The 20,809-nt window shown below is 41.3% G+C and overlaps 1 protein-coding gene across 1 annotated transcript in view; it reads left to right on the forward strand.

Moving 5' to 3' along the window:
• Positions 1-20,809, forward strand: part of VMP1 (vacuole membrane protein 1) — a 148,740-nt gene that overhangs the window by 81,458 nt on the left and 46,473 nt on the right. The window lies entirely within an intron of this gene.

Genomic DNA, 20,809 nt, shown 5'->3' on the forward strand with positions numbered 1-20,809 from the left:
ACCTTTTTGAATGTTATTTGTTAAATTAACAACAAGAGTCACTGTGCACTAACTTCCCACACAGGACCTCTGTCCCCAAAGAGTGGTACTATGAAACTTAATAGTAAAACTTGTTCTCAAGAATCACTTCCTTTTAGTATATTAAAAGGAAGATATTATTGTGCCTTATAAGCTATAGTTATGTTTAAGAGCTCATAAAAGATGTATCATCCTTGAGTTCTTCTTTAAAGAAGTGTTGAGAACACTTCTCTTAGTTTTTAGTTTTTTTGTTTTTTGTTTTTTTTTTTTTACTCCATTTGTTCTATTTTTCTTTTTCTTTCTTTCTCAGATTAAACAGGAGAGGGAGCAGGAAGGGGAGGAGAATGGGTGAGAGGGCAGGTGCAGTGGGAAGAATTACTGTGTACATAAGGTATTTATGAGATAACATGCAAATTAAAAATAAATAAATTCTTAAAAAGGACCTTTTTAAAACAAAATAATGCAAATAAAAATGATATAAAGAGAGGTTTTTGAAAGATATATGAAATACATCATCATATTTGTTCACTAACCTAAGAAATTATCTAAAAATATTCTTATTGTTGCATGTTTTAACGTAAATGTACTCACATATGTGTATATTCATTATTTTGAAAAATAAATTCATAGTTTTCTCCTCACAGCAATCTAAAACCAAAAAGAGCCATTACTCAGAACAGGGGAAAAGAACATTATCAGATAAGCTTTTCTTTTCTTTTTTTTTTTTTTTTTTTTGACAGGCAGAGTGGACAGTGAGAGAGAGAGACAGAGAGAAAGGTCTTCCTTTTGCCGTTGGTTCACCCTCCAATGGCTGCCGTGGTAGGCGCGCTGCGGCCGGCGCACCGCTCTGTTCCGATGGCAGGAGCCAAGTGCTTCTCCTGGTCTCCCATGGGGTGCAGGGCCCAAGGACTTGGGCCATCCTCCACTGTACTCCGTGGCCACAGCAGAGAGCTGGCCTGGAAGAGGGGCAACCGGGACAGAATCGGTGCCCCGATAGGGACTAGAACCCGGTGTGCCGGCGCAGCAAGGCGGAGGATTAGTCTACTGAGCCGCGGCGCCGGCCCAGATAAGCTTTTCTAAAACATCATTAAATGGAAATCAGTGAAGTACATTTATAGTTTTTAGATGAAAATAAAACTTTCTAATGTGAGTCAAAAATAGCAAAATAGAGAACAAATGAATTAAAGAGCCATGAACATCTGCTGCACTGTGCTGCCGCCCCCCTCCCCCTTTTAAAAAGTTATTTATTTGAAAGAGTTACAGAGAGAGAGAGAGAGGGAGACAGAGCTCTGACAGATCTTCCATCTGATGGTTTACTCCCCAGATGGCTACAACAGCCGGGGTTGGGCCAGGCCGAAGCCAGGAGCCAGAATCTTCATCTGGGTCTCCCACTTGGGTGGCAGGGCCCCATACACGTGGGCATCTTCTACTGCTTTTCAGGCCAATTAGCAGGGAGCTAGATGGGAATTGGAGCAGCCAGGACTCGACCCATGCCCTTATGGGATGCTTGGGTCGCAGGCAGCAGCTTAGCCTGCTAAACCACAATGTTAGCCCTGAAAAATCAGATTTTATACTTAGAATTTGGAAGGTATTGTTCAGTCATCTTTAAGCTTCTGGTATTAGGATTGAGAGGGCTAATGCCCTTCTGAGTCTTTATAGGCAGATTTTTTTCTCTTTAGAATCTTCAAGAATCATTATCTGAAATATTCTTTTCGAACTTTATTCTAGGTGCTCAGAAGACTTACCAATCTAGAATCCATTAGTTTTAAGAAATGTCCTTGCTTTATTCTTGACTATGAGAGTTAGTCCTTTTTACTCTATTCCTTTCTTCTTGAAATTCTAGTTTGATGTTTTTTAGAAATTTTGTGTTCCTGCTGTTTATCTCCTTTTATTTTCTATGCAATTCCCTAATTTATATTCTCTTATATTGAAATGTTTTTCTGTTGTTAAAATTTTTAAAATGTTTATGTTCTATTTCTAAGAAATAGCTTATTATCTTTTTGAATATATTTTATTTCTTCAACTTGTTGCTCCAGGCATGTCTTTTTTTTTTTTTTTTTTTTTTGTGAGTTGTAGGCTTTTCTCAAAGCCTGTGATCCTTGTTTGTTGTTTATATGTAAGAATAAATCAGTTGAGTAGAATGGAAACTGAGGGAGGGAGCAGGTACAGTAATGGTGAAGCTTCCTTTTTGTGCAGTGTAGTGGTTGACTGACTTTTTTATTGAGAATCTCCACTTTTAAGCAACTGTTGATCTTTCCTTTGGGATAGTTCAGTTTCTGTAATGGTGAACCCTCCAGTTTCTTGCGTGGGTACAATGCCAACATTGTAGAGCTAGGCTACTAAAAAGTGGTTAGAGATCTCCATCCAGTGTGTAGGTTTTCATTTCATACAATTTGTCTTCAGTCTTTGGATACCCACATGAACACCAAGCACAGATATGTCCTGAGTCCAGAACCTCTCCTTCACTTTGTCTAGGGGTTACGCTGCATGTTTCCTATGGGAGTGGAGAAGGGCGTTGTTTGGCTCTGCCAGTTGGGGTCAGGGCTTGTGAGTTTCCTTCTTACACATTGTCCTTGTCTGCAGCCGTGCCCTAGTCTCTTCAGCAGTTCTGCTGAATAGCCTTCTGGGCTTCTATGGGACAGATCATTTTGCTTCTTTTCCATATTCTCCTCTGCAGACTGTTCTTCCAGCTGTCTCTGTCCTCACTTATTACTGTTAATTTCATCACAAACATAGTTCATATTTTATGGGTTAATTTAAAGATAGGAGGTGTACCAGTTTCTCTTGTTAAATAGTAGCCAACGATCCCAGTATTTAGTGGTTACAGTAAGAACAGTCATTCATATTGCTCGCAGATGTGTAATGAGGGCCTTGTCTCTGAAATTTTTTCAAGGATCCCATCCATAGTACTCCCTGCACTGGCTAGAACATCAGATTGCATGACTCATTCCATTCTTTGCAACTTCTTGATTTGAGGATTATAAATAATGCGTCGTGTAAGCTGATTGCCATCTAAAAGCTCAATTCCAGAAACTCAGATCTTTTAGAATTTGATGAATTAAATTATACTTCATCTCATCCATATAATTTAAGCTCTTAAAGACCTTGACCATTTCTTCTTTCAGTCTTTATGCACTGTTAAGATAATGATCCATTTCATTCATCTGATATGGTCCTGATTATGTTAGTGACTTTTTGACTGCATCTTTTCTAACTCCAGTTGTCTGTTTTGAGTTGTGGGAACCAGAATGAGTCCAGTCCTTCTGATGGTTATGAGGTTTGGCTTCTTTCATCCTATAAAGCCAATAATTACAATCACTATTTTAGTATAAACTGTACATTTCTTATTCCATAATTTAATATTTGCTTATATTTAAAAATCAAAATGTACATGTTGTGTTTTATATCCTTTATGTCAGAAATCATTCATTCTTTATGATCATTTCGTTTAAATTTTCTACCTAAAATTAGAATTATATGTACTATAGGCCGGCGCCGCGGCTCAGTAGGCTAATCCTCCGCCTGTGGCGCCAGCCTACCATGTTCTAGTCCCAGTCGGGGCGCCGGATTCTGTCCCGGTTGCTCCTCTTCCAGTCCAACTCTCCGGGAGTGCAGTGGAGGATGGCCCAAGTGCTTGGGCCCTACACCCGCATGGGAGACCAGGAGAAGTACCTGGCTCCTGGCTTCGGATCAGCGCAGTGCACCAGCTGCAGCACACCAGCTGCAGCGGCCAATGGAGGGTAAACCAACAGAAGAAGGAAGATCTTTCTCTCTGTCTCTCTCTCTCTCACTGTCCACTCTGCCTGTCAAAAAAAAAAAAAAAAGAATTATAAATACTGTCGACCAATTCTGCAAACTAGAAGATAATTATTAAATGAAATAATGTGATAGAGGAGAGAGGAAATTAACTTACCCATGATAACTTAGTGATCCTTCCCATTAATTTTCTGAGATAATAAAATCTGTGTATTTACACACTTGAGTGAAGTACTTCACCACAGTTGTGAAGTAGAAGGTATCATCCGAGTTGTGAATAAGGAGACACTCAGGAACATACAGTTAGTCCCTAAGCCAAAATCCAGACTGATTTTCTGATCCTGAGATTAGTGCTGTGCTTTTTCTTTTCTTTTTTTTTTTTTTTTTATTTTTTTTTTTATTTTTGACAGGCAGAGTGGATAGTGAGAGAGAGAGACACAGAGAGAAAGGTCTTCCGTTTTGCCATTGGTTCACCCTCCAATGGCCGCTGCGGCCAGCACATCTCGCTGATCCGAAGCCAGGAGCCAGGAGCTTCTCCTGGTCTCCCATGCAGGTGCAGGGCCCAAGGACTTGGGCCATCCTCACTGCCATCCCAGGCCATAGCAGAGAGCTGGCCTGGAAGAGGGGCAACCGGGATAGAATCCGGCGCCCCAACCGGGACTAGAACCCGGTGTGCCGGCGCCGCAAGGCAGAGGATTAGCCTGTTAAGCCACGGCGCCGGCCAATGCTGTGCTTTTTTCAATGTGCACACTTTTTCCCAGTTTCAGACAACAGATGTGTAAGATTTGTAAATTTTAATTAATTTATTTATATCTTTGGCATTAGAAGTGGTAGGAGAGAACAGATGAGGAGGGAACTATTGGCAGTTTTCCATGTTATAAATTATATTAGCGCATACTGATACATTAATTCATTATTCAAGGCCTTTGCCTGTGGCTTGGCAAAAAAATTGTTTTTGTTTGTTCTTTGCTAATACTGTGGGTTACTTCTGCAACCAAGTAAGTTCTATTATATTTCAGTTGTTTTTGATACACTGTTGTGATTTTATCATGTTTTTGTTTCTGAAGTTTTACCGTGAAATTAAATTTATGTCCATTTAATAGGATTTGTCTGTGATTTTATTTAAAGTGATTGTCTTAAAACCATTTTTGATATTCTGTCATGAACTTGTTTTAGGCTCTTCTATTTTTTTCAGATTTACTTATTTTTAATTACACCAGGGCATGCAGTAATAAAATTCTTACGTTCCAGAAGTATTGTAAAGTAAAAAGTGAAAGTGCAAACACCTACTTGGCAAAGCAGGCTGATACTCATCATATCCCTGTTTTCCTTGTGTATAAAAATTAGAATCATACCATACATTTTAATCTCAGCTTCCTTTTTCACATATGTCATAGGAATTTATAATGACATTAGGATTATTTTTTTAAAAGCTTAATCCAAGAAAAAATTGTTTCTCATGAAAAGTTTAGTGTAGAAAATTGATGGGTGTCCTTCACTCTTGTGAAAGCATGTTCTATTATTTTGTAACTTTCTTTGAATATAAAAATATAATATTAAGATTGTTCCATGTCATAAAATATATTCTTTATCTTTCCTTTTTATGACAACTCCATTTCTGACTATAGAGCATATTTGTTATAATAAAATACTGAGAATATAGATAAACAAAAAAATAAAAATTTAATCTTACTGGGTGATATATCCATTTTTTATATCTGTATTTGTATATATGTATATATTTTACTGATTGCCATGTTTAAAGATATGCTGTATATCATATGCTGCCGATTTTTTTCCTGATTCCCATATTTTTCCCATATTGTTTATTGCGTATGTTTTGCTATATTTTACTTCTTAGATAAAAAAGTCTAAATTTTTTTCTTTCTTCCAAAATCTTATACTTTTTCTTAGAGTAATGCCAAAAAATTATCTTTCTGAACAGTAAATACTCAACTGTGTTTTCTTTCTTTTATAGTTTTATTGTTTTACATTTAAATCTTTAATCCATTAAAATACTTTTGCATATCGGTAGAAATCTAGCCTCCTTCTTACCAGGTAATTAACTAATTGTATAGTGTTACAACGCTATTTTCCAGGTGATCTTAATATGTTGGTTTTGTCATATCTTATTGTTGTAACTTGCATCTTCTTTCCTATTATATTTATATAAATCATTATTAATAATATGTTTTTAAAGTACTAGATTTTTCTTTACTTGGTAAACTGTTACTTTATGGACATCTGTTTAGTTATGTCTTACTAATTTTGACTTAAAAGTTTGTTTGTAATCAGTTTAGTGAGGCTCCAAAATGTATCTGACTTAGGTGCTAGAATTTGCTCATAGATAACTGTTTTTTATAAAGCCTCCAATTTGATATGTGCAATAAAATTTGGAAAAGTTGGGTCAACTGTGGCTAAAGCAGCAAATTAAGTAAAATGAATACTGTGAGTGGTTATTTAAATGTTAGGATTGCCCGATAATGAGTTAGAAAATGTGCTTTTATTCCTGAAGGTAAAGGCCTTCAGTAGAAAAAGTTTATCAGCAGGAAAAGGAGGAAAAAAAAACAAAAAAACTTGGCACTGCTTGCTTTGCCCTGTGCTCTCCAACTAGGTTAAAGGGAATAAGTAATTTTATTAGAAAATATTACTAGGTAACTTTTTAAAAGCTATTGACTTAAATTCCAAATTTAACTGATGGTTGGATTTGATACTGTCAGTGTTTTGAAGAGGGGAGAAGATAATTAAAGTATTTATTTGTATTCTCATTTCTTATGATATCTAATTTATTTTTGTGAGTGCATTATTACAAATCAGGCAGTGTTTTTCCACCAAACTAACTTCCTTTTGCTCTTGGCTTTCTGTCATGTTTTCACTAGATGTCTGTGGGAGGTGGACATGAATGAATGTAGCTTCCTGTGACCCTGAGCGGTTGTAGCATCTTTTGTCAAAGTTAGGTCCAGATGGCTGTTCATGTGCTCTGTAAAGTATTTCATGCAAGGTTCAATTGTTCTCTTTATGATCTCTTTCTCCTTTGTTCCTGATTTCTGTTAATGGTATCACCATCCTCACAATCAGTTCCTGGCACAGTCTGAGTCATCTGACTCCCTCCTTGCTTCCCATATCCACTCATTCCTCAAAGCCTATTGGTTCTGCCTCCCCACTGTCTTCCTACTTGCACTCCCCTTTGCCTTCTCACTACAGGCTCAGACCTTTATCATCCCTTACCTGAACATTTCCCAGCAGCTTTCTAAGATCACTAGTCCTACTGTTCCCCACCCGGCAATCTTTTCCCACACAAAGCAGCAGAAATAGTTTTCTATAAATATATGTCAATTATAAATAAATATGGAGGGGTGGGTGTTTAGCAGATGATTAGAATGCCACTTGGGCCGGCGCCGTGGCTTAACAGGCTAATCCTCCACCTTGTGGCGCCGGCACACCGGGTTCTAGTCCTGGTTGGGGCACCGGATTCTATCCCAGTTGCCCCTCTTCCAGGCCAGCTCTCTGCTATGGCCCGGGAAGGCAGTGGAGGATGGCCCAAGTCCTTGGGCCCTGCACCCACATGGGAGACCAGGAGAAGCTCCTAGCTTCGGATCAGCGCGGTGCACTGGCTGCAGTGCACTGGCCATGGCGGCCATTGGAGGGTGAACCAGTGGCAAAGGAAGACCTTTCTCTCTGTCTCTCTCTCTCACTGTCCACTCTGCCTGTCAAAAAACAAAACAAAACAAAACAAAACAAAAAAAAACAATGCCACTTGGGATGCCTGCATCCCGTATTGCATTGCCTGGTTGGAGTCCCAGCTACTCTACTTCCATTCCAGCTTCTTTTTTTTTTTTTTTGGACAGGCAGAGTGGACAGTGAGAGAGAGACAGAGAGAAAGGTCTTCCTTTTGCCGTTGGTTCACCCTCCAATGGCCGCCGCGGTAGGCACGCTGTGGCCGGCGCACCGCGCTGTTCCGATGGCAGGAGCCAGGTGCTTCTCCTGGTCTCCCATGGGGTGCAGGGCCCAAGCACTTGGGCCATCCTCCACTGCACTCCCTGGCCACAGCAGAGAGCTGGCCTGGAAGAGGGGCAACCGGGACAGGATTGGTGCCCCGACCGGGACTAGAACCCGGTGTGCCGGCGCCGCAAGGCAGAGGATTAGCCTGTTGAGCCACGGCGCCGGCCGTTTTTTTTGTTTTGTTTTGTTTTACAGGCAGAGTGGACAGTGATAGAGAGAGACAGAGAGAAAGGTCTTCCTTTTGCCGTTGGTTCACCCTCCAATGGCCGCTGCGGTTGGCGCGCTGCGGCCGGCGTACCGCGCTGATCCAATGGCAGGAGCCAAGTGCTTCTCCTGGTCTCCCATTGGGTGCAGGACCCAAGCACTTGGGCCATCCTCCACTGCACTCCCTGGCCACAGCAGAGAGCTGGCCTGGAAGAGGGGCAACCGGGACAGAATCCGGTGCCCAGACCGGGACTAGAACCCGGTGTGCCGGTGCCGCAAGGCGGAGGATTAGCCTAGTGAGCCGCGGCGCCGGCCCATTCCAGCTTCTTGCTAATAATGTTCACCCTAGGAGGCAACAGGTGCCCCCACCTCATCTCCCACACTCTTCCCTTCACATTATCTCTTCTGTATACCTATAGCACTGTAGCTCTAGCTTTCTTATGTCACATATCACTTTATACTTTCTTATAAAATTATTCATGGACTTTTCTTCTCTCTCCCAGAAGTCTATAAACTCCTTAAGAGGAGGCCTTAGGAATCTGTTTTCCACAGTGCCTGCCTAGTCTTGCACATACCACTCATGTTGTAGATATTTTGCAGACATGATGGAATATCAGTTCAGAGAGAAAATGTAGCATCAGGTGAAACATGTTTACTTAATATTCAATCTTACTCGGCTGCAAACTAAAATATAAAACTTAGTGACCATGGTTCTCGTTTTATATAAGAAAGGCAGATTTAACAGTTTTGCATCTTCAAGTTGAATAGTCATCTGAAAGCACAGGTTAAAAACAATATAAAAGACATCAAGTTAAATGACTTAAAGATTTTTTAATTCACACTGATTAAAACAATTTTTGTAAAATGCTGTAATTTTTCATTATATAAGCTGCATTAATCAAAGAAAAAGAAAAACATTTTTTAAAGCTTTATTTATTTATTTGACAGTCAGAGTTACAGAGAGAGAGGAGAAGAGCCAGAGAGAGAGGTCTTCCATCTGCTGGTTCACTCCCTAATTGGCTGCAGCAGCTGGAGCTGCGCTGATCCAAAGCCAGGAGCCAGGAGCTTCTTCCCGGTCTCCACAAGGGTGCAGAGGCCCAAGGACTTGGGCCTTCTTGTACTGCTTTCCCAGGCCATAGCAGAGAGCTGGATTGGAAGTGGAGCAGCTGGGACTTGAACCAACACCCTTATGGGATGCCGGCACTGCAGGTAGTGGCTTTACCCACTATGCCACAGTGCCAGCCTGAAAAAGAAAAATTAGACAGTTAGAAATAAGAGTTTGAGGCCGGTGCCGTGGCTTAACAGGCTAATCTTCCGCCTTGCGGTGCCGGCACACCGGGTTCTAGTCCCGGTTGGGGCGCCGGATTCTATCCCGGTTGCCCCTCTTCCAGGCCAGCTCTCTGCTATGGCCCGGGAGGATAGCCCAAGTCCTTGGGCCCTGCACCCCATGGGAGACCAGGAGAAGCACTTGGCTCCTGGCTTCGGATCAGCGAGATGTGCTAGCCACAGCGGCCATTGGAGGGTGAACCAATGGCAAAAAGGAAGACCTTTCTCTCTGTCTCTCTCTCTCTCACTATCCACTCTGCCTGTCAAAAAAAAAAAAAAAAGAGTTTGAAGAATAAGGTAATTTTATTTCCTTACTGTACCTGAAAAGACATTATTACTGTGGTAATGTGGAATGGGAATTGGGGGTGGCTGTGGTATTTTTGTATTTAAAGCTTACACAATAGAGTAGGAATGTTGTACATATTTACTTGGAAGGATATGTTTGGAGTAAGTGTGTTTTCCTAAATGCCATCTGTCTAAGTGATCTGCTCTTGGATTCTCTTTCACAGTGTTAGGTTGCTAACTGTGTGAAATTTACTGTTTCTTATTGTTATCAAAGTTTAAGAAATTAAAATTAAATCAGAAATTTAAAAGTCTTAAAACCTCATTTTTAAAGGAATGTAATTTTCCCCATTTATGTTGATTAGCTTGGCCTTCTATATTGTTTATGAGTCTGTAGACCATTTTAGGTAAATTATTTATTTATTTATTTATTTATTTATTGAAAGAGAAAGAAAGATCTTCCATGTGCTAGTTTACTGTGCAAGTGCCTGCAAAAGCCAGGGCTGGGCCAGGCCAAAGTCAGGAGCTGGAAACTTAATCCATTTCTCTTGTATGGGCAGCAAGAATCCAACGACTTGAGCCATCACCACTATTTCCCAGGATGCACATTAGTTAGAAACTGGAATTAGAAGTGGATCTGGGACTCAAACCTAGTCACTCTGATAGGAGATATAGGTGTCCCAATCAACATTTTAACCCTGTATCAAATGCCTACCCAAAAACTATTTTAATTTCTGGATTTAAAGTTATTTTAAAGGAACACATTAGGTTCTATTTTAATTGCATTTTATCTTTTTTTTAAAGATTTATTTATTTTGGCCGGCGCCGCGGCTCAACAGGCTAATCCTCCGCCTCGCGGCGCCGGCACACTGGGTTCTAGTCCCGGTCGGGGCACCGATCCTGTCCCGGTTGCCCCTCTTCCAGGCCAGCTCTCTGCTGTGGCCAGGGAGTGCAGTGGAGGATGGCCCAAGTGCTTGGGCCCTGCACCCCATGGGAGACCAGGAAAAGCACCTGGCTCCTGCCATCGGATCAGCGCGGTGCGCCGGCCGCAGCACGCCTACCGCGGCTGCCATTGGAGGGTGAACCAACGGCAAAAGGAAGACCTTTCTCTCTGTCTCTCTCTCACTGTCCACTCTGCCTGTCAAAAAAAAAAAAAAAAGATTTATTTATTTTTATTTGAAAGTCAGAGTTACACCGAAAGAGGAAAAGTAGAGAGAGAGAGAGAGAGAGAGAGGGGCAGAGAGAGAGGTCTTCCATCCGATGGTTCACTCTAGAGAGAGAGAGAGAGAGAGAGAGAGAGAGGGGCAGAGAGAGAGGTCTTCCATCTGATGGTTCACTCCCTAATTGGCCACAACGGCCAGAGCTGTGCCAATCCAAAGCCAGGAGCCAGGAGTTTCTTCTGGGTCACCCAGGTGGATGCAGGGGCCCAAGGACATGGGCCATCTTCTACTGCTTTCTCAGGCCATAGCAGAGAGCTGGATGGGAAGTGGAGCAGCCAGGTCTCTAACCAGCGTGCATATGGGATGCAGGCGCTTCAGACCATGGCGTTAACCCACTGCGCCACTGCACCGGCCCCTGCATTCAATCTTATATTAAAGCTAAATCTCCAAATTAAGTTTAAATACTTGACTACTAGTTTGTATTAAATTTAAGAATTAAAAAAACTTATTTTAGCTTAGAAGGATCCTTAACCTATTCTGAAATTTCAAGTGATTCACATTATTTTATTAGGTAAACATAGAAAATCACAAAAAGTTCATCGCTTACAATGATAGTTCTCATTCTTATGGCCAGTGCCTTTTCTTTTTATGCAGTAAAATGGACACTTAACTAGTAAATTGCCCTTTCAAAGTACAAAGTGAAAATGAAGGATTCTTGTGATGATGATGATAGAGTATTTGATCATTTAAGTATAGAGATTGTGGGAAAGCATTTGATAATGATTATACCCTCACTAAAGTGCTTTAGCACCCCATTTATGTTATTCTGTTACCCACATTTTCCTCTGAAGCATTTGCACTTGCCTACACCATGTCAGTGCCTGCTGGATTTTCCCTATGAAGTATCTGTTTCTTCACATACATAGATTTATGAAAGAATTCAGGGTAAATGATCTGAAACTAAGCAGGACTTATTCTCATATACTTGAGAGCCATTTGAACACTTCTAGTGTCAGTTGTTGCTGGGACCTGTTTTTGACTCTGTTGAACCTTTACTGATTGTGGTTTGTCTGGCCATCACATGACTTCTCTGAAAATTCCCCCTCCCCTTCATTTCCAGTAAACTGTTTGAGCAGGAGTGAGTCAGAGTGAAACCAGCTTCCCTGTAACCACAGGGCTTGTTAAAGAATTTGTCAACGTGGACTCTAGAGGGTTTGCATTAAGCTTTGCAGTAACTGCTATGGTTTGTGTTGCGTCAGGAGTTCCACAAAAAAGCTTCCTGCTCTCAGGATCTCTTGCTTGTTTGCATAGAGTTAAACTGATAAACTTTACCATAATGAACATTAGAGACACATGTTAAACACATTTCTTTATCATTCAAGGCGTTGTCAGAACTACCAATGCTTACTGTAGTTTCTCCTTTCAGAATCAACCAACCCCACCCAATAGCATTTATTTTTTGAAAATGCATGCCGGCTAGATCTTATTTCGTAGCTGGCTCATGATTTTACCACAAAGTACCATGAAGATTAAGCAATGTTAAGTGGTCTCTTGATGGATTCTGTTGTGGGGTATTTCAACTGTTAATGCAGTTAGATTTTGATACCAAAGATCACTTGTATTTTTTCAGCAAGAAAAGGTAGCACTTAGAATAGTTATGTCTGTAGTTTCTTAGCACATCTAGCATGATTTATGCTGGAATTCTTCATGCTTCCTTTTATTTCCTTTCTCAGGAAGCATTTACTTTATTTTGAACTGTTCTCTTACCAGCTCACACCTAGCCTTTAATCTTTTCTCCCTTTTCTGGCTCTTCTATTTCTTTAACTCATTCCTGTAATTTTAACTAACTGAACAGGACAGATAGTGCAACTTGACGCAAGCTGCTGACTGAGAAGCTTGTCTGCTCATTGTGCTTTCCTGTTTCCATTTATTTTACATGTGCATTTCTGCATTTACTGTTGTCATCTTCAACCAGACCTACTTATTTTTTTTTTTTTAATTTTTTTTTTTGACAGGCAGAGTGGATAGTGAGGGAGAGAGATAGAGAGAAAGGTCTTCCTTTTTGCCGTTGGTTCACCCTCCAATGGCCGCTGTGGCCAGCGCATCGTGCTGATCCGAAGCCAGGAGCCAGGTGCTTCTCCTGGTCTCCCATGCGGGTGCAGGGCCCAAGCACTTGGGTCATCCTCCACTGCCTTCCCGGGCCATAGCAGAGAGCTGGCCTGGAAGAGGGGCAACCGGGATAGAATCCGGCGCCCCAACCGGGACTAGAACCCGGTGTGCCGGCGCCACAAGGTGGAGGATTAGCCTGTTAAGCCACGGCGCCGGCTAGACGTACTTATTTAAGAAGTAAATTAAGGAGCCAGCATTGTGGTATAGCAGGAAAAACCTCCACCTGTGATGCCAGCAACCCATATGGGTACCAGTTCACATCCCAGCTGCTGCACTTCCGATTCAGCTAACTGCTGATGCACCTGAGAGAGTGGTGGAGGATGGTCCAAGTGTTTGGGCCTCTGCCACCCACATGGGAGACCCAGATGAAGCTCCTGACTATGGCTTTGACCTGGCTCAGCCTTAACTGTTTCAACCATCTGGGGACTGAACCAGTGGATAGAAGATACATCTGTCTTTCTTTTTTTTTTTCCTCTCTCTCTAATTGACTTTCAAATAATAAATAAATATTTAATAAAGACATAAATTTAGTAAAAATATTTAAATCCAATTTTCTAAAAATTATTCTGATTCTGCTTCCTTTTTTGTAACAATATATATGTTGGATAAAAGAAGCATTATAGAACATTTTGAGCTAGTTAGTCCTTACAAGAAAGAATACAGAATAATGGAAGCTTAAAATTGTTTATGTTCTGGCCATGCTCCTTAACTCTCAATGATCAAATTAAAATAGAAAAAAAAAATTGTTGATGGTGAAGCAATTTAATTGAAACCAGATGATTTTCAAATGAAAATAAGAGGTTAATACAGCCTAGTCATTAACAAAGCACAGTAAATAATAAATATTTAAGGTGTTTCCTGTTAGTTTGCCTTGGACATTGGAGTGGAATATAGGTTTATTATATATCTACTTTGTTCTTTTCATTTCCACACCTGTTTACAGATATGAAAAAAGAATAAGGAGTAGGTAAGCATTAGGTTACCTTTGTTAAACTAATTTAAAACGGTTTTTTCAGGATTGTATTTCAAACACCTTTTGTAAAATGCCTCTAAGAAGGCCCCTTTCATTGCAACTTGAACCAGCAGATTAAGTATGCTTCTGTGTTTTTTGCTCATGAGTTTGCAAATCAGTAACATGCTAAATACAAGCCCATCCTCTATTATAACTTCTCAGTGTTCCTAGGGGTCCTGGACCAAGAGTGGAGCTGAATCAAAGACACAGACAACAGAGTAACTGTTATGTTCATTCCCTGTTGCCAAGGTGTTTTTATTTCAAGTTACCCAAGCTGATGGTTTGCCATGATAGATCTGTAGTTTTTTCTTGCCTAGCTATTTAAGGAGATTTCTCTCCATAGAGTCTTCTTTCCTTTTTCCTATCTTGAGTATTACTGTGTAAAACTCTTAACTGTCATGATTTTAAAGCACTATGTGGAGATCTCAGGAAGTTAGTATGATTATATTATTAATCCAGTGCTTCTCCCCCCAAAAAAGTAGATACATAGATGCTGCAAAATCACATTTCAGTCATCAGTGGGCCACATATATGATGCTGGTCCTCTAAGGCCATATCACCTAGTGATGTCATAGCCAACCTAGTTTGTTGAAGTACACTCTATGATGTTCATACAACAGTGAGCCTAGGGGCTAGCACTGTGGCCAGTTAAAGCCCCAGTGTACAGAGCTGGCATCCTATATGGGCACTGGTTCAAGTCCCAACTCCTCCACTTCCCATCCAGCTCCCTGCTAATGCACCTGGGAAAGCAGCAGAAGATGGCCCAAGTCCTTGGGCCCCTGCACCCATGTGGGAGACCCAGAAGAAACTCCCAGCTCCTAGCTTCAGATAGGCCCAGCTGCTACTGCTGTGGACATAGGGAGTGAACCAGAGATGGAAGACCTCTGTCTCTCTTTCTGTCTCTACCTCTTTGCAACTTTGTCTTTCAAATAAATAAAATAAATCTTTAAAAAAAAAAAAAAAAAGCAATGAGCCTAACATAGTTCTCAATGTGAAAGGTAGATTACCTTTGTTAAACTAATGTGAAATGTTTCTTTCAGATTTGTATCTCAAATACCTTTTGTAAAATGCCTCTAAAAAGACCCCTTTCCTTGAGACTTAAACAGACTATCCGTTTTGATCCAGCTGTCTGCTATGGCCTGGGAAAGCTGTGGAAAATGGCCCAAGTCCTTGGGCCCCTTTACCCACATGGGAGATTTGGAAAAAGCTCCAGACTCCTGGCTTCAGATCAGCCAAACTCTGGACATTGCAGCCATTTGGGGAGTGAACCAGTGGATGCCTCTACCTCTAACTCTGCCTTTTAAATAAATAAATCTTTTAAAAAAAGATTTGTTAAACACTTCTCATTTCCTCTTTTTCATAGCTTTATAGATTTCAGTCAGCTCCCTCTTGACCCTTTCTAGAGAATGTAATTATCTGGTATTCATATCCAATAGCCCTAAGTCTCTTTGTCCACCTTGTTTTTACCCCATGTATTGTTATCTTATTTTTTTATATCTTTCCTAGCATGAAATTATCATAACTGCACATGATTTTCCAGAGGCAGTTAAATTATTCTAGTTGTTTTTCAGATTTTTAGGATTTTGGACCTGTTTGTCAAAGAATTTAGCAGATGTTTTCAATAATCAGTTTTAAGATTACTCCCAATTCCTTTTGTTGTTGTTCATAACTCATAGCCCATCATTTTATATTTAAATAATTTTTGAAGTGCAGTGTTATAGAGAAAGAGGGAGAGAGAGACAGGTCTTCCCTCCACTGGTTCACTCCCCAAATGTCCTCAACAGCCAGGGCTGTATCAGCCACCTGGAAATCCATCTAGGTCTCCCACATGGGTGACAGGGACTCAAGCACTTGGGCCATCTTCTGCTGCTTTCCCAGGTGCATTAGCAGGGAGCTGGATTGGGAGTGGAGCAGCCTGGATGTGAACCAGCACCACATAGGGTGCCAGCAACATAGGCAGCAGTATACCCACTATACCACAGTACCAGCCCCTACAATCACTTTTTTTTAAAGATTTATTTATTTTTTTATTTGAAAGACAGAATTACAGAGATAGAGAGGGAGAGACAGAGAGATCCTCCATCCGCTGGTTCACTCCCCAAATAGCTGCAATGGCCAGAGCTAGGCCTATCTGAAGCCAAGAGCCAGGAGCTTCTTCCCGATATCCTAGGTAAGTGCCAAGGGCCCAAGTACTTGGCCCATTTTCATAACAGCATTATCATAATGGCTCCAAACTAAACACAGCTCTCATGTCACCCAACAATAGAATAAATACAATGTGGCATAGCCATACAATGGGATGATACAAAACAATGGGAACAGATTGATTACTGCTATATGCAACAGCAGGGTTGAATCACCGGGAAATAATATTGAGCTAAGGAAGCCATGCACAGGGGCCTGTGTTGTGGCTCAGCAGGTTAAACCACCTCCTTGGACTCCGGCATCCCATAGTGTTTTGTTTCCGGGCCACTCCACTTCCAATCCGGCTCCCTGCTAATGTGCCTGGGAAAGCAGAAGAATGTCGCCCAAGTGCTTTGGCACCCTGCTACCCATGTGGGAGACAGGGATGGAGTTCCTGTCTTCAGCCTGGCCAAGCCTCAGCAGTTGCAGCCACTTGGGGCTGGATGGAAGATTGATTGCTCACTTGCTCTCTCTTTCTCTCTGTCTTTCAAATAAATAAATAAATCTCTAAAAAGAGCCAGGAATCAAAGAGGAAATACTATATAATTTTATTTATGTAAAGTTCAAAAATTGGAAAAATTTAATGTGTGGTAACAGAAGTCATGATGGGGCTGGCATTGTTGCATAGCAGGTAAAGCCGCCGTATGTGGTACTAGCTTCCCATATGGACAGCAGCTCAAGTTCCAGCTCTGATCCAGCTCCCTGCTAATAAGCCTGGGAAAGCAGCAGGAAATGGCCAAGTGCTTGGGCCCCTGCCACCCTGTGAGAGACCTAGATAAAGTTTCTGGCTTCTACCTGGCCCAGCCCCGGCAGTTGTAGCCATCTGAGGAATGAACCAGAAGATGGAAGATCTCTCTTTTCTCTTTGTAACTCTCGCTTTCAAGTAAAGAAATAAATCTTTAAAATTACAAAGTATGCCATCATTGGAGTTTCTGGTAATACTGTGTGTTTGGATCTTGGTGGTGGTTACGTGGGTGTATTCTTTGTACAATTCCATCTACATGTGTATTTTATTTATTTAGAGTCCTTATCACAACATTTATTTATTTTTATTATTTTATTTATTTGACAGAGAGATCTCCCATCACCTTTTTCACTACCCAAATGCCTGTACAGCCAGGACTACACCAGGCCAAAGCCAGGAGACCGGAATTCAGTCCACATCTTTCACAGGGATGATAAGGACCCAAGTACTTGAGCCATGTCTTGCTGCCCCCAAAATGTAACTGGAATTGAAAATGGAGCCAGGACTTGAACCCATACCCTTTGTGCAGGATGGTGGCATCCCAAGTGGCATCTTAACTACTATACCAAATGCCTATCCTTTAGTTATTTTTAAATTTTATTTTATTAATTTAAAAAGCAGAGAGACAAGCAGTCAGATCTCCCATATGTTGCTTCACTCCCAAATGTCCATAACAGGCCGGCACCACGTCTCAATAGGCTAATCCTCCGCCTGCGGCGCCGGCACCCGGGTTCTAGTCCCAGTCGGGGCGCTGGATTCTATCCCTGTTGCCCCTCTTCCAGGCCAGCTCTCTGCTGTGGCCCAGGAGTGCAGTGGAGGATGGCCCAAGTGCTTGGGCCCTGCACCCCATGGGAGACCAGGAGAAACACCTGGCTCCTGGCTTCGGATCAGCACAGTGCGCCAGCCGCAGCGGCCATTGAGGGGTGAACCAACAGAAAAAGGAAGACCTTTCTCTCTGTCTCTCTCTCTCACTGTCCACTCTGCCTGTCAAAAAAGAAAAGAAAAAAAGAGAGAGGCCAAATGTCCGTAACAGCCAGGCCTGGGCCAAACCAAAGCCAGAAGTCAGAAATTCAGTCCAGTTCTCCCATGTGGTGGCAGGAACCCAAGTAATTGAGTCATCACCTTCTGACTCCAGAGTGCACACTGGCAGGGATCTGGAGTCAAGAGTGGAGCAGATACCGGAAAAAGGCATCCTGAACAGTGTCTTAACTACTACAACAAACATCTACCATGCTATACATTTTAAATTTGTATAATTTTCTATATGTATATTCTACCTCAGTTATAAAAGCACTTAACTATCCCTTGCTTCTGCCCAAAAGTAACTTGGTAACAGAAATACATCTAGGGACCAGCATTGTGATGTAGTGGGTAAGGCTGCTGCCTGTGATACCAGCATCCCTCTTGGGTGCCGGTTCATGTCCTGGCTGCACTAGTTCCAATCGAACTCCTTGCTAATGGTGCGGGAAAAGCAGCAGAAGATGGCCCAAGTGCTTAGGTTCCTGCCCCCACGTGGGAGACCTGGAAGAAGCTCCTAGGTCCTGTCTTCCACTTGGCCCAGCCCCAGCCATTGTGGCCATCTGGGGAGTGAACCAGCGGATGGAAGATTCTCTCTCTTTCTGTAACTCTTTTTAAACAAACAAGTCTTAAATATATATGTGTGTGTGTGTATGTATACACACACACACACATTTAAAAATCTACCTAATCCTGATCTTAACCCGGAAATAGTTGATAGCTTTCTATTTTTGACACAGCTCTCTGAAATGTGTGTTGTTCACTAAGTCAACATTACTGTTTATTTCCATTTCTGCTTACTAGAGTTTTAGTGGATTGGCGTACATATTTTACTAGGACATAGCTAATGATTTTTAGGTATTATACAATGGATTATATACTCCATATATTAGTGAAAAAAATCGTATTGATCAATTCTGAATAAGTAGGTGAAAGGTAGAATTTGGATGAAATGCCTTGAAGCCTACTAAAAGCACAATTTCCCTTAAATCAGTGACTTTAAGATTAAGCCTATTTTTAGTATAGCCCACAATACACAATATGTTATACTTCACAGTTTATTTGACTTATGGATCTGGAGACTGGGAAGCCCTACAGGGAGGGGCCACATCTGGTGAGGGCTTTATTGCTTTATCATAACTTGGTAGATATAACATGGCGAGAGAGAGATTTGAAGATTGTGAGTTATGCTAAATGACAGTTTCTATGAAGATAATATTTCATTGTACCCTTTAATTGTATTGTTCTCTGTGTATATATATTTCATTTTATGAAAGATTTAATTACACTATTAGGGGCTTAATAGCAAGTTATTTCAGAATCATTGTCAACTGTACTAAAATAGCTTATAATACTAAGTCAACATTACTATTTATTTCCATTTCTGCTTACTAGAGTTTTAGTGGCTTGGCGTACATATTTTACTAGGACGTAGGAGCTGGCTAATGATTTTTAGGTATTATAAGAACTTTACAAATATACTATATTTTAACATCAGGGGCCAGCACAGTGGTATAGTGGGTTAAGCCACCATCTACAATGTCAACATCCTGTAGGAGCACTAGTTTGAGTCCTGACTGCTCCACTTCTGATCCAGCTCCCCGTTAATGTGCCTGGGAAAGCAGCAGAATATGGCCCAAGTGTCTGGGTCCCTATACCCACATGGGAGATACGGAGAACTCTCCTGGCTCCTGGCTTCGACCTGGCCCAGCCCTGGCCTTTGTAGCCATTTAGGGAGTGAACCAGCAGATGAAGATTCTGTGTGTGTGTGCGTGTGTGTGTGTGTTTCCCTCTCTCTGTAATTCTTTCAAATAAATAAATCTTTTTTAAAAAATCAGTTCCCATTTTACATGCGGAATTGTTTTTTTTAAATAAATTTAAGCTTTTCGATCTGCCATCTGCAATGGGCCTGCCACTGGGATGCTAATGTTCGTAAAGACCATTATGGGGAAGACCTTCACACTTGAGGTTGAACCCTCGGATACAATAGGAAATGTAAAAGCCAAAATCCAGGATGGGGAAGGAATTCCTCCTGACCAACAAAGATTGATCTTTGCTGGCAAGCAACTAAAGATGGACAGACTTTATCTAACTACAACATTCAAAAGGAATCCACTCTTCATCTTGTGTTGAGACTTTGTGGTGGTGCCAAGAAAAGGAAGAAGCCTTAGGCCACTCCCAAGAAGAATAAGCATAAGAGAAAGAAGGTTAAATTGGCTGTCCTGAAGTACTATAAGGTGGGCGAGAATCTGTCGCCTGCTTCGCAAGTGTCTTTCAGGTCAATGTGCTGCTGGAGTGTTTGTGGCCAGCCACTTCGACAGACAGTGAGTGGCAAATGTTGTCTGACTACTTCAACAAACCAGAAGACAAGTGATTGTATGTGAAGAGTTAGTAAACTAACAAAATAATAATAATAATTTTAAAAATTATTTTATTTATTTGAAAAGATATAGGGGCAGAGAAAAAGAAAAAAAGATCTCCCATCTACTCTTTCACTCCCCAAATACCAGGACTGGCAACAGCCAGGACTGAGCCAGGCTGAAGCCAGGAGCTGAGAACTCAATCTCAGTCTCCCACAGAGGTGGCAAGGACTCAAGTACTTTATCACCTGCTGTCTCCGAGGGTGCACATAGCAGGAAGCTGGAAACGGGAACAGAGGCAAGACTCAAAATCTGTTGCAAGATTCAGGCAACCCAAGCAGTGTCTTAACTACTGTACCAAACATGTGCCCCAAGTTACTATCGTGAAAACAACTGTTTTGTGATAGTCATTGTGATGCATTGTTTGGGATGAAAGTGTGCAATTCAAGTTTCAGCTATTCCACATCTCTCTTTTTTTTAAAATAAATTTTATTTATATAAAGTGAACAAATCTCATGTATTTCATATATACAGATTTAGGAGCACAGTGATATTTCCCACACTTCCCTTCTTC

This window comes from Lepus europaeus, chromosome 18, assembly GCF_033115175.1.
Source record: "Lepus europaeus isolate LE1 chromosome 18, mLepTim1.pri, whole genome shotgun sequence".
Classification (NCBI taxonomy): domain Eukaryota; kingdom Metazoa; phylum Chordata; class Mammalia; order Lagomorpha; family Leporidae; genus Lepus; species Lepus europaeus.